Raw genomic sequence first — 12,038 nt, 5'->3', positions numbered from 1 at the left:
GAATCAGCTACCAACCTATGCCACAGCCACAGCAATACCAGATCTGAGCCACATCGGTGATCTACACCACACCTCACGGCAATGCCAGATCCTTAACCCACTGAGCCAGGCCAGGGATCAAACCTGCATCCTCATGGATGCTAGTCAAATTCGTTTCTGCTAAGCCATGATGGAAACTCCTATTTCTTGACTTGTTTTTTTTTGGTCTTTTGTCATTTTAGGGCTGCACCTAAGCCACAGCCAATGCCAGATCAGAGCCGAGTCTTCAACCTACACTGCAGCTCACAGCAACGGCAACACCAGATCCTTAACCCACTGAGCGAGGCCAGGGATCATACTGCACCCTCACAGACACTATGTTGTGTTCTTAACCCACTGATCCACAATGAGAACTCCTTTAAAAATTTGTATTATTATTTTTGGCTGCTCCCACAGCATGCACAAGTTCCAGGGCCAGGGATCAAACCCATGACACAGCTGCAACCCAAACCACAGCAATGACAAAGCCTTAACCTACTGTGCCACCGGGGAACTCCATGTAAACTTTAAAAAAGAGAGAGTTAAAAAATTTCTCTATCTTCCTAATGTTCTAAATTTTCATGAGATACCCTGATGTAGGCTATTTCTACTGGTTTTGCTGAACATTCAGTGGGCCCTTTCAATTTGGCGACTCATGTTCTTCAGTTCTGGGAAATGCACTTGTATTCTTTCTTCCTTTTTTTTTTTTTTAATAACTTCCTCTCACCGATGTTGAAGGTATAGAAAAGAGAGGAATTAAATGAGGAAGCAACACCCCTGAGAAGCAGTAGTGGCTCAAAAATTTCTATATAGGTTGAACTTAGGATCAGCAAACAGATCCAAAGGGGTGTGGGGAAGTGGGGTGGCATGAGGGAATTGTCTTGAAGTTCTATTTGTATAGCAATAAGTGTTTTTACTTAGAATGTACATTTATTTGGGGTAGCTTACAAAGTATATCACTTAGGTATGATACTCTCTGTTGTAAAAAGAAAAAAACCCTCAAAACAGGAATTCTCCTGGGGCACAGCAGGTTAAGGATCCAGTGATGTTACTGTAGTGGCTTGGGTCACTGCTATGGCATGGGTTCAATCCCTGGCCCAGAAACTTCCACTTGCTATGGGTGCACCCCCCAGAAAACATCAGAACACCTAAACAATAGAGGATGTGCAATCCAGTGCACCAGGAAGAGATTAGCTTCTGTTAGGAGGTGGGATACTTCCTCCTCTGCAACTAGTGAAGAAAGGATGCCTACAGACACATTTGCAGATTGGTGGTAGGAAGTAAGAACGTTCATGTTTGATGGCTTCCTTTTTCTTTGAGCTATATGAGTCAAGGTCATCAACAGACTATATGAAGAGAAAAGGAAGGGTCAGAGGTTGAGTAGGGTAGTGAAGGTATAAAATATTTGCTATAAAGAGTGGATGGGGAGTTCCCGTCGTGGCGCAGTGGTTAACGAATCCGACTAGGAACCATGAGGTTGCGGGTTCGGTCCCTGCCCTTGTTCAGTGGGTTAACGATCCGGCGTTGCCGTGAGCTGTGGTGTAGGTTGCAGACGCAGCTCGGATCCCGCGTTGCTGTGGCTCTGGTGTAGGCCGGTGGCTACAGCTCCGATTCAACCCCTAGCCTGGGAATCTCCATATGCCGCGGGAGCGGCCCAAGAAATAGCAACAACAACAACAAAAGACAAAAGACAAAAAAAAAAAAAAAAAAAAAAGAGTGGATGGGATCATTGTACAAGTATAAATGTAATAAATTCATTGAGTAATAAAAAAAAACGACAAGCAGTTTCATGGAGTCCCTTTGTGGCTCAGCAGGTTAAGGATCCAACAGTGTCACCGCTGCAGCTCGGGTCCCTGTTGTGGCACAGGCTCGATCCCTGGCCTGAGAACTTTTTCATGCCTCGGGTGTGGCCAAAAAGAAAAAAAAAGAAAAATAACAAAACCAAAATGACTCATCGTTCCTGTCACTGGAGCTGTTCAGGAAGATTCTGGGGCTTGCAATTGCTCTCTCTGTGCCAAAGCGTTTTGTGGCATGTATATCTATATTTAAGGTGAATTACAATTAATTTATTTTCAATCTTTTTGAGATTTTTAAAATATCTTTACATCATTTGTGAAACTTTGGGATTAAAAAAAGAAAAATGAAAACCCCAAGGCTGATCTCAATTAAAAAAAAAAAAAGACACATAATATAAAAACCATTAAAAAAAAAGTTAAAAAAACAAGAAAACCCAGGCTGAGAATTAAAATAAATAAATAAATAAAAAGAGTGGATGGAGTTCCCTGGAGGCTCAGCTGGTTAAGGATCTGGCATTGAAACTGCTATGGCACAGGTTTGATCCCTGGCCCAGAAACTTCCACATGTCTTGGGCGCAGCCAAAAAAATAAGGGTGGAGGACTAACCTTGTTAGAGGAATAGACTAAGGTTGCTGACCAACAGAAGTTTGATGACGATGAATTTAAAGTGACACTACATCTACTGGACTGTACAATTTTCTCTAGCTTCTTAAGTACAGACAAAAAGTGAGAGGTTATGTTTTTTCAGAATTAGGCTCATTACAAGGTAACTATATATATATTTTTTTCTTTTTTTTTTGGTCTTTTTGCCTTTTCTAGGGCCGTTCCCCGAAGCATGTGGAGGTTCCCAGGCTAGGGTCTAATCGGACCTGTAGCTGCCAGCCTACACCACAGCCACAGCATCTGTGACCCACACCACAGCTCACAGCAACGCTGGATCCTTAACCCACTGAGCAAGGCCAGGGACAGAACCCGCAACCTCATGTTTCCTAGTCGGATTCATTAACCACTGAGCCACAACAGGAACTCCAGGTAAGTATATTTTTAAAAGAACGATTGTAATATCAACGAAGCTTTAATGAAGTTAAGGACTACTAGTGAGGGTATTTCAACAAGTGAATACAATATGTTAAGCCATCAACCATAAAGCCTGAATAGCAACATGGACAAATGCTTATAAAATAAAGTTAATTAAAAGAAAACAGATACAGGAGTTTCCACTGTGGCTCAGCTGTAGTATCCATGAGGACATGGGTTTGATCCCAGGTCAACTACGATCCATGAGGACATGGTGGTGAAGGTCAGCAGCTGCAGCTCTGATACAAACTCTAGCCTGGGAACTTCCATGTGCCACGGGTGTGGTGCTAAAAAGACAAAAAAAAAAAAAAAAAAATCCAAACCCCCAAACAAATAAACAAAACCAAATAAAAGTAGATTAAAAAATAAAATTTATAAATAAAAGATATGAAGTAATTTTAATGCTAACAATTATATTTCTGCAAAATTATATATGCATGTGAACAGAAAGGATAGGCAGATAGGAATTATAGGTAACAAATTTCTTTTTATTATTGTTGTTTTATTTAAAAAAATTTTTTAATTTATTTGTTTATTGGCTTTTTGGGGCCACACCCACGGCATACGGAGGTTCCTAGGCTAGGGGTCGAATTGAAGCTGTAGCCACTGGCCTATACCACAGCCATAGTAATGCTGGATCCTAGCCTCGTCTTCGACCTACACCATAGCTCACAGCAATGCTGGATCCTTAACCCACTGAGCAGAGGCCGGGGATCAAATTCACAACCTCGTGGTTCCTAGTTGGGTTCGTTGACCTCTAAGCCACGACAGGAACTCCTGTATATTTATTTTAATTTTAAAAACTTCTACTCATGTTCAAGTTCAACTCACTCATAGATCTCCTTTTTGTAAGGCTTTCTTACCTAGTCTACTTACTCGTCATAACTGACCACTCTGTCATCTTTAAAAGTTGTTCTATAGGGCTAAAATGAAATTCATCAGGCCAGTCTATAATTTCCGCAAATGTCACTAAATTCATGGACCTTTGGTTTTGCTATTGCAAAACAAAACAAAACAAAACACCTCAGGAATGTAGCAGATTTGCTGAACCAGGCTTAAAGTCAGTTCAACCGCCAAAATTCATTCATATATATTCATTCATATATTCTACAAAAAAGTTAAAGTGAACTTATACTATTTGTCTGGCATTGTGCTGGGCACTAGGAAAATATAACAGAAAACAGTCTTTCATAAGTTAGGAGGAAAAGGATAGGAAAACCTTTGGCCTAAGCTTGACAATCACAAAGGGCTCCAAATAAGCCTTTTATCCTTATATACAGGTGAAGTTATAACCATAGTCATTAAAAAAAAAACTCTATTGACATATAATTCACATACAGAAAAATTTTAGTTTTTTAAAGTGTCCAGTTCAGTGTTTTTTAGTGTATTCACAGTTGTGCAACTATCACCAGTCTAATTTCACAATATTTTATCACTCCTAAAACAAACTCTTTTATCCATTGACCTCATTTCCTACAGTTGAAACTACTTTATTAGTTATAATAGTTTTTTGTGTCTACCTTATCATTTTCTATACAAGATCATGTCATCTGCAAATAGTTCTACTTCCTTTCCAATGGGAGTATATTTTATTTCTTTTTCTTGTCTCTTTGCTCTGGCTAGAACTTGCAATACAAGGTTGGCTAAGAACAGCCTACCTTCTCTTATTCATGATCTTAGAGGAAAAGCTTTTTTTTTTTTGTCTTTTTGTCTTTTTGCCATTTCTAGGGCCACTCCTGCAGCATATGGAGGTTCCCAGGCTAGGGGTTGAATCGGAGCTGTAGCCACCAGCCAACGCCAGAGCCACAGCAACTCGGGATCCGAGCCGCGTCTGTGACCCACACCACAGCTCATGGCAATGCTGGATCCTTAACCCACTGAGCAAGGCCAGGGATCGAACCCACAACCTCATGGTTCCTAGTTGGATTCGTTAACCACTGTGCCACGACAGGAACTCCTAGGGAAAGCTTTTTGTTGCCACAAAACTCTGAGACATAATCAACCACTGCTATAAGCCACTAAGTTCTGGGGTGACTGTTATATGATAATACATAAGTGAGACAAATATTTAAATCACTATGATTTGGGGGTATTTAAAAGGAAATAATTAGCCTTATAGAAAAACTCTAGCTATCTAGATAGAGCCTTCAGAGAATAGGTTGGTCTGGATAACAAAGTTTGGTAGTATCTTTAAATAAACAGAACACAACATCCTTCAAATAAGAAAACAACATTTTGGAAGAAAAACAACTCCAGGATGAATGGGATCAGCAGTAGGTCCCCAACGCTCCCATCTTGAGTTTTTGCTTTTCCTTGGGGTCACTGAATCCTACCTATACTGACTTTAGGAATACTCTGATTTCCTTTATTTTTTTTTTCTTTACCTGAACATGGATAAAAAGTAATTTTTCATTTATCCCTAAGTACACTAAAGATAAGGCTGTATTTTCTTTCTTAAAATAATTACACAAGAAAAGAAAGGATGTACAAAAGTATAAAACAGATAAACAAGTTAAATATGGATTTTAGGATCCTAAGATAAACTTAAGTATAAAGTTTGGATCCTAAAATACCTAAATCTAGCCAGAAGTTGGCTGGCTAGATTCTTTTTTTCCCTCTCCATCTGGTTATCAATTTGTTGTCCTGACCACAGGACCTCACACAAGAAGCCAAAAACATAGCAGTTATTTCAGAGCTCACTATCTCATCTTCCTGGAGAAGATAAACGACTCTCTTATTAAACAAGAGTTCCAGAGAACAGATGTTTTCTTCTTCAAGTACTAAAATGAATTTTTAAAAAAATTTTAGGTATTTTGGTAAAACTTTTCCAAAATGTACTTTTACTTATACACTTTTGATTTATACACAGTATACAGGCTATAACTTAACCTCTTCTTAACGACTCACTGTTAACACTAATATACTAAGCTAAAATACAGTTCTGTTCTCAGTGCCTATTAAGGACTTTCATCCTTAACCATCAAACCAAAGCAATCATCAAACCTCTAAGACTGTGTATTAAGAGTAAATATGGTTCGCTTTTGCCATTTTTATGGAACATAGTAATGAAAGTCTTATACAGAGCAGTCAGGTAAGAAAAAGAAATAAAAGGCATCTGCATCTCTGTTGGCAGATATGATTTTATATGTAGAAAACCTTAAAGATCTGCCCTCCACCAACATTTAGAATTAATAAATGAATGGGGCAAAGTTGCGGGATACAAAATCAACTATAAAAATCAGTTGTGGGAGCTTTCTTGTGTGCTGTGGGTTAAGGATCTGGCATTGTCACTGCAGCAGGCTGGGTCACTGCTGTGGCATGGGTTCAATCCCTGGCCCAGGAATTTCCATATGCCGCAGATGCGGCCAAAAAAAAAAAAAAAAAAAAAAAAAATCAGTTGTCTTTCTAGACAATAACCATCTGAAAAATAAAGTAAGAAAATAATTCCATTTACAATAACATGAAAAAAAATATTTAGGAATAAACTTAACCAAGAAGGTAAAGGCTTATACACTGAAAACTATACAATGTTATTGGAAGAAATGAAAGAAGATACAAATAAATGGAAAGATAGCCTGTGTTCATGGATGGTAAGACTCAACATTATCAAGATATTAATATCTGCAATATGTGACAACATAGATGGACATTATACTAAGTGAAACAGGCTAATCACAGAATGACAGATATTGCCTGATTCCACTTATATGAGGAATCTAAAATAGTTAAATTCATGAATCAAAGAATAGAATGATGATTGACTGGGGGAGAGGGGAGTGAGGAGTTGTTCAATGGCCTAAAAATTTGTTAAAAGGGTAAAGCTCATGTTAAGCATTCTTTCCACAATAATAAAAAGATGTTGGGGAGTTCCTGTCGTAGCTCAGTGGATTAAGAACCTGACATAGTGTCTATGAGGATGCAGGTTTGATCTGTGGCCTTGCTCAGATGTGGGTTAAGGATCTGGTGTTGCTATGAGCTGCAGTGTAGGCTGCAGATGCAGCTTGCATCTAGCGCTGCTATGGTTGTGGCACAGGCCTGCAGCTATGGCTCCAATTTGACCCCCAGTCCAGGAACTTCCATATGTCGCAGGCATGGCTGTAAAAAGAAAAAAAAGGAAAAAAAAAAAAGATGTTAACTACCAAATGGGATCCACATTTTTATGCAGAAATAGAAAAACCACCCTAAAATTTGCATGAAATCACAAGGGATCCTGAATAGTCAAAAAAATCTTGAGTTCCTGCTGTGGTGCAAATGGATTGATGCCATCTCTGCATCACCAGGATGCAGGTTCGATCCCCAGCCTAACACAGCGGGTTAAAGGATTTGACACTGTCACACCTGCAGCATAGGCCACAACTGTGGCTTGAATCTGATCCCTGGCTCAGGAACTCCATATTCCATAGATGGCCAAAAAAGAAAAAAAATATATTGAAAAAGCAGAACAAGGTTGTAGGATTCTGACACTGAATTCAGCAATGATTTCCTGGCTATGACACTAAAAGCACTGGCAACAATGAAAAAATTGGTAAACTGGGTGGACCTCATGAAAATTCCCGTCACGGTGCAGTGGAAATGAATCCGACTAGGAACCATGAGGTTGCAGGTTTGATCCCTGGCCTCACTCAGTGGGTTAAGGATCTGACGTTGCTGTGAGCTGTGGCGTAGGTCACAGATGAGGCTCGGATCCTGAGCTGCTGTAGCACTGGTATAGGCTGGCACCAATAGCTCTGATTAGACCCCTAGCCTGGGAACCTCCATATGCCATAGGTGCGGCCCTAAAAAGGACAAAAAGACAATAAATAAATAAATAAATATAACTTTTGTGTATCAAAGGATACTATCAACAGAGTGAAAAAGTAACCCATGAATGAGAGAATATAGTTTTAAATCATAATATCTGATAAGGGACTTCTATCCTGAATATAGAAAGAACTCTTACAATTCAACAATAGAAAGACATATAACCTAATTAAAAAATGGGCAAAGGGAGTTCCCTTGTGGCACAGAGGGTTAAGGATCCAGTGTTGTCACTGCAGTAGCCAAGGTCACTGCTGTGGCATGGGCTCAATCCCTGGCTCAGGAACTTCCACATGCTGTGGGTGTGATCAAAAAAGATGAAAAAAAAATGGGGAAAGGATTTCAATAGACATTTCTTTATAGAAGACATAAAAACGGTCAGCAAGCACATGAAAAAATACTAAACATCACTAATCATTAGAGAAATAGAAATTAAAACCACAATGAGATACCGCTTCACACCCATTAAGATGACTATAAATTTAAAAACAAAACAGAAAATAAGCGTTGGCAAATCTATGGAAAAACTGGAATGCTTTACATTGCTGGTAGGAATGTAAAATGGTACAGCCACTGTGAAAAATGGTATGGCAGTTCCTCAAAAAATTAAACGTAGAATTATATGATTCAGCAGTTCCATTTCTGGGTATATAGGCAAAGGAATTGAAAACAGGGATCATATTTGTACACCATTTTCCATAGCAGCTTTATTCTCAATAGCCAAAAGGTTGAAGCAACTCAAGTGTCCATCGATGGATGAATGGATAAAAAGAATGTGGAATATACATACAATGAATATTATTCAGCCTTAAAAAGGGAAGGAAATTCAGATACAAGTGACCACATGGATGTACCCTGAAGGATGTACTAGTCACAAAGAGAGAAATATTGTAAGATTTGACTTATATGAAGTACCTAGAGTAGTCAAATTCATGGAGAAAGAAAGTAGAATGGTGGTTGTCAGGGGCTGGGAGAAAAGGAAATGAGTTATTTAATGAGTATGCAGTTTTAGTTTGAGAAAATGAAAAAGTTCTGGAGAGAGGTGGTAGTGATGGCTGGACAACAATATGAATGTACTTAATGACAATGAACTGTATACTTAAGAATGGTTAAAATGATAGATTTTATGTTATATATGTTTTACCAGAACTTTTTAATAAAAGAATAAATGTGGTACAAGAGGTTCTGATGTAAGCTATAATTTTTCTTTAAAATGCACCCACACCCCACCCTCATCCCTTGAAGTCCCTCTCAGAGTAATGTTTACATCTGGCCACTCAAAATAACATGCTCATTTTGCATGACAGATTCATTTGACAGGAACTACAACATCATATGTCAATGTATGAGTGGGTGTTTTCTGGGTAACCTCAACACTGATCAAGTGGATGATCACTACAGAATCTGCCCTTACCCTAACATGCAGTGAGTGAGCCATCTCAGTCAAGTGACTTTTAATAGGCTGCTCAGTCACTGTGTGTAACAGAAGAAAAGGGTGAGTTATTGTCCTAAATTTGTAGAGAGGAAAAATAGAACACACAAGCCTTCCCGTGAACTAGGGTTACCAGATTTAGCAAATAAAAATACAGGATACTCTGTTGTTTATCTTAAATTCAAATTTAACTTGGCATCCTGTATTTTATCTGGCAACAGTCTGAAGTACTGGAAATGAAGATAAATTACATAAAATAATCCAGAGTTTTTTGGGATTATTGAGATTTCAACAGGGACTCTAGACAGGGAAAAGTAGAAAAGCCCATTATAAACTTACTGGTTAACCAAAAACTAAACTCAAAAACTGGTCTACAGGCACGATGTCCACGCTTAACCCAGCTCAGGAGCCCCTTTCTGCTTTCAGAAAAATCTGAAATTCCTGATCCAAGATTTACTTTATAAAGTTATAATGATAAGTCAGAGAATAGGAAAAAGAAAAAGTAAAGGATATATTAAAGCTAGAAATGGTTGAGAACATACCCAGGTTCTAGTTAGGCAGGCCTGGCCTCAAAAAGGGACATTAAACACAGCATAAAAATCAGAGGAAACCAGATTTTGACTTTCCTCAGAGCAGAAACAGCGAGGATGACTGCCTTATAGCCATACATATGAGGGACACAAGTAGCAGAACACCAGAGATCTGGTGGTATCTCCCCTCCTCTAAACCATACCACTGCTTAATTTCCGTGGAGCCTCTTAAGAAACTCCAGCCATTGCTTTTACCTACACTCTGAGCCCCAGGTACAATAATGCTACTAGTAGTCAGGCAAACTATTTCTTAGCTTATAAATTCCCACAGCTTTCCAGCCATTGTTTCAATACTCAGCAATATCATCTACTTCCCCGTGGAACCTGGGCGAAAACTGAGGTCTCAGAACCCTGTCTTAGCTTCAGCAAACTGAATCTTTTCAGATCATCCTCCTAGAAATCAACAAAACAGGTTTCAGGCTCTCTGTTCTTAGAGAAAAACATCTTTAAAAGGCCTATGTTCTTATTTACTACAGATATGTCCACAAAGTGGTAATCCCTGCCCCATTCCGGTCTACTGAGATATAAATGGCCCATATATGGCCTGATCATACCGTAGCAGTATTTAGGAATCTTTGAATATTTCTCACACTAGGCCAGCCTGGGATTTCTATTCCAGTGGGGGTGGGGAAGAGATGTACTCAAGAACTAAAGGGTAAAATAACTGAGATCCTTCATTCCTCCAACCTGTCCCGAAGCACCAGCAGACCAGTTACACCAAGTCGGATTTAAAGGCTGTAGTTAGCCTCCACAATTCTTCCCTAAAGGGAGCAGCCAGTCTCTGGAGCAGAGGATCGGGTAGGGATCATCCCGGCAAAGCTCTCTCAAGATTATCTGGGCAGCCTCTAAAGGCACTGACCAGTAAAAATTCCCGGGTCATGACTTTGGTAAACAGAACATAAAGGGAAAACCGCTGATATGTAGAGGCTCCTATATAAAAGAAATCAGACGCATGAATTGAAAACTGCATATATTCAGTTCTATGCTCCCAATGAGTGCAAGTAGCCCTCCAGATTGCCCCCCCCCCGCCCCCCGTCAAGTAGGTAGTGATATTTTCCCCTCTAAAGCACTCTGCCTCACAGTCTCTGCATTGGGCTCATTCACCCACCCATCATACATTTACTGAATGCTACCATGTGCCAGGCACTGTGCTGGGCGTTGTAGATAAAAATGAACAGTGAATGGTTCTTGCCTTCAGAGCTGTCCCCTGATGTCCTCAGGGCCAGCTTGGCAAGCCCAAGCCAGCCCTGGGCAACGGGATGACAGCGCCCTTTGCAGCAGGTTAAGAGTGGTGGCAGGGGGCTGGCAAAACTGCCAGGCCAAAGGTTTTCTCAAGGTAAAACTGGATGCAGATACCAGCTTGGCAACCAGGGGCCAAAAGGGCGGAGGGTGCAAAGGACCCGGGCTGGGTGCTGGGCTACCGCGCTACCGCAGGGCGGTCACAGGAGATGCAGTACAACGATGACTACTGGGCACGAGTCAACTGAGGGGGTGTCTCCGAAGGGCAGTTTGAGAGACGGTTGGCTTGGAGCTGGGGAGACGCCTGAAAGGATGGTTGGTCCTGGGTGTCTGAGGGTTCAGTGTACGGCGGAGCTGAAGTGTCAGGGCAGGCTGAAGATGGAGCTTGCTCGAGGGGGTCGGAGAAGATGCGAGGGAGGGTGGGCCTGAGGGAACCAGGGGGAAAGGCTGAGCGTCCGGGCGGGGGCGCTAAGGGCTGGATAGGTGGGCCTTTCTCCTAAAGGATCGTTTGCAACGGGAAGGCAGTGGGTCTCCGGGACTCCGCCCGCCCCCAGGTTTCTCGCCTCAGCGTCCTACCTGATTTCTCGCCTCACTGTGCTCCCACGGCGAAGGCGGCGACGTAGTCTCGAGCACTCCAGGGGTCGCGTTGCAGCCGGGACAAGCAGACGTCCCCCGCCTCTCTAGACAGCTTGGTAACGCCCGCTACCCCCTGCAGCTGTGGCGCTGATGGTCCAACCCGAGTCTCCCTCATGCCGCCCCTCCGGACGACCCGTGGTTCGGTCCGCTGGGCCCGCGAGGGCTCACCCACCGCCCCTGCTCCCGCTGCAATAGGCGCAACGAGTCACGCGCAGTGCTTTCCCGCGAGGGAAGCGGCGAGGCTTTGGCTGTGGACCCGCCCTCTGCGGCTGGCGCCCCGCCCCTTCGGGTGGTGCCGGGTTAAGAGCACTGCCTTGTGCTGGAACCCAGAGAACCTTCGCGCAGCTTTAACACCCTGTGGAAGGGAGGTGCATTTGTGCCCCCACCTTTGGCTAAGGCCTCGATTCTCTGCCTGACACCCGGGTGGAACCTCTTGGGAAAACCAGAAAAAGA

The 12,038-nt window shown here is 41.7% G+C and overlaps 1 protein-coding gene across 8 annotated transcripts in view; it reads right to left on the bottom strand.

Moving 5' to 3' along the window:
- The window catches only part of RUSC2 (RUN and SH3 domain containing 2), a 57,323-nt gene extending 45,492 nt beyond the window's left edge, over window positions 1-11,831 (bottom strand). For all 8 annotated transcript variants that reach the window (XR_014823224.1, XR_014823246.1, XR_014823218.1 and 5 more), the window contains exon 1: window positions 11,526-11,831. The gene's annotated coding sequence lies outside the window, so the exon portion shown is untranslated. The remainder of the gene's footprint in view (window positions 1-11,525) is intronic.
- Between the last annotated feature and the right edge of the window lie 207 nt (window positions 11,832-12,038).

This window comes from Sus scrofa, chromosome 1, assembly GCF_054392235.1.
Source record: "Sus scrofa isolate SSC_HxYL_T2T_F1_AM1 chromosome 1, Sscrofa_HxYL_maternal_Yorkshire_Landrace_v2.0, whole genome shotgun sequence".
NCBI classification, from domain to species: Eukaryota; Metazoa; Chordata; class Mammalia; order Artiodactyla; family Suidae; genus Sus; species Sus scrofa.
Note: the sequence above shows the minus strand (reverse complement) of the source record. Positions and strands in the feature narration are given on the sequence as shown.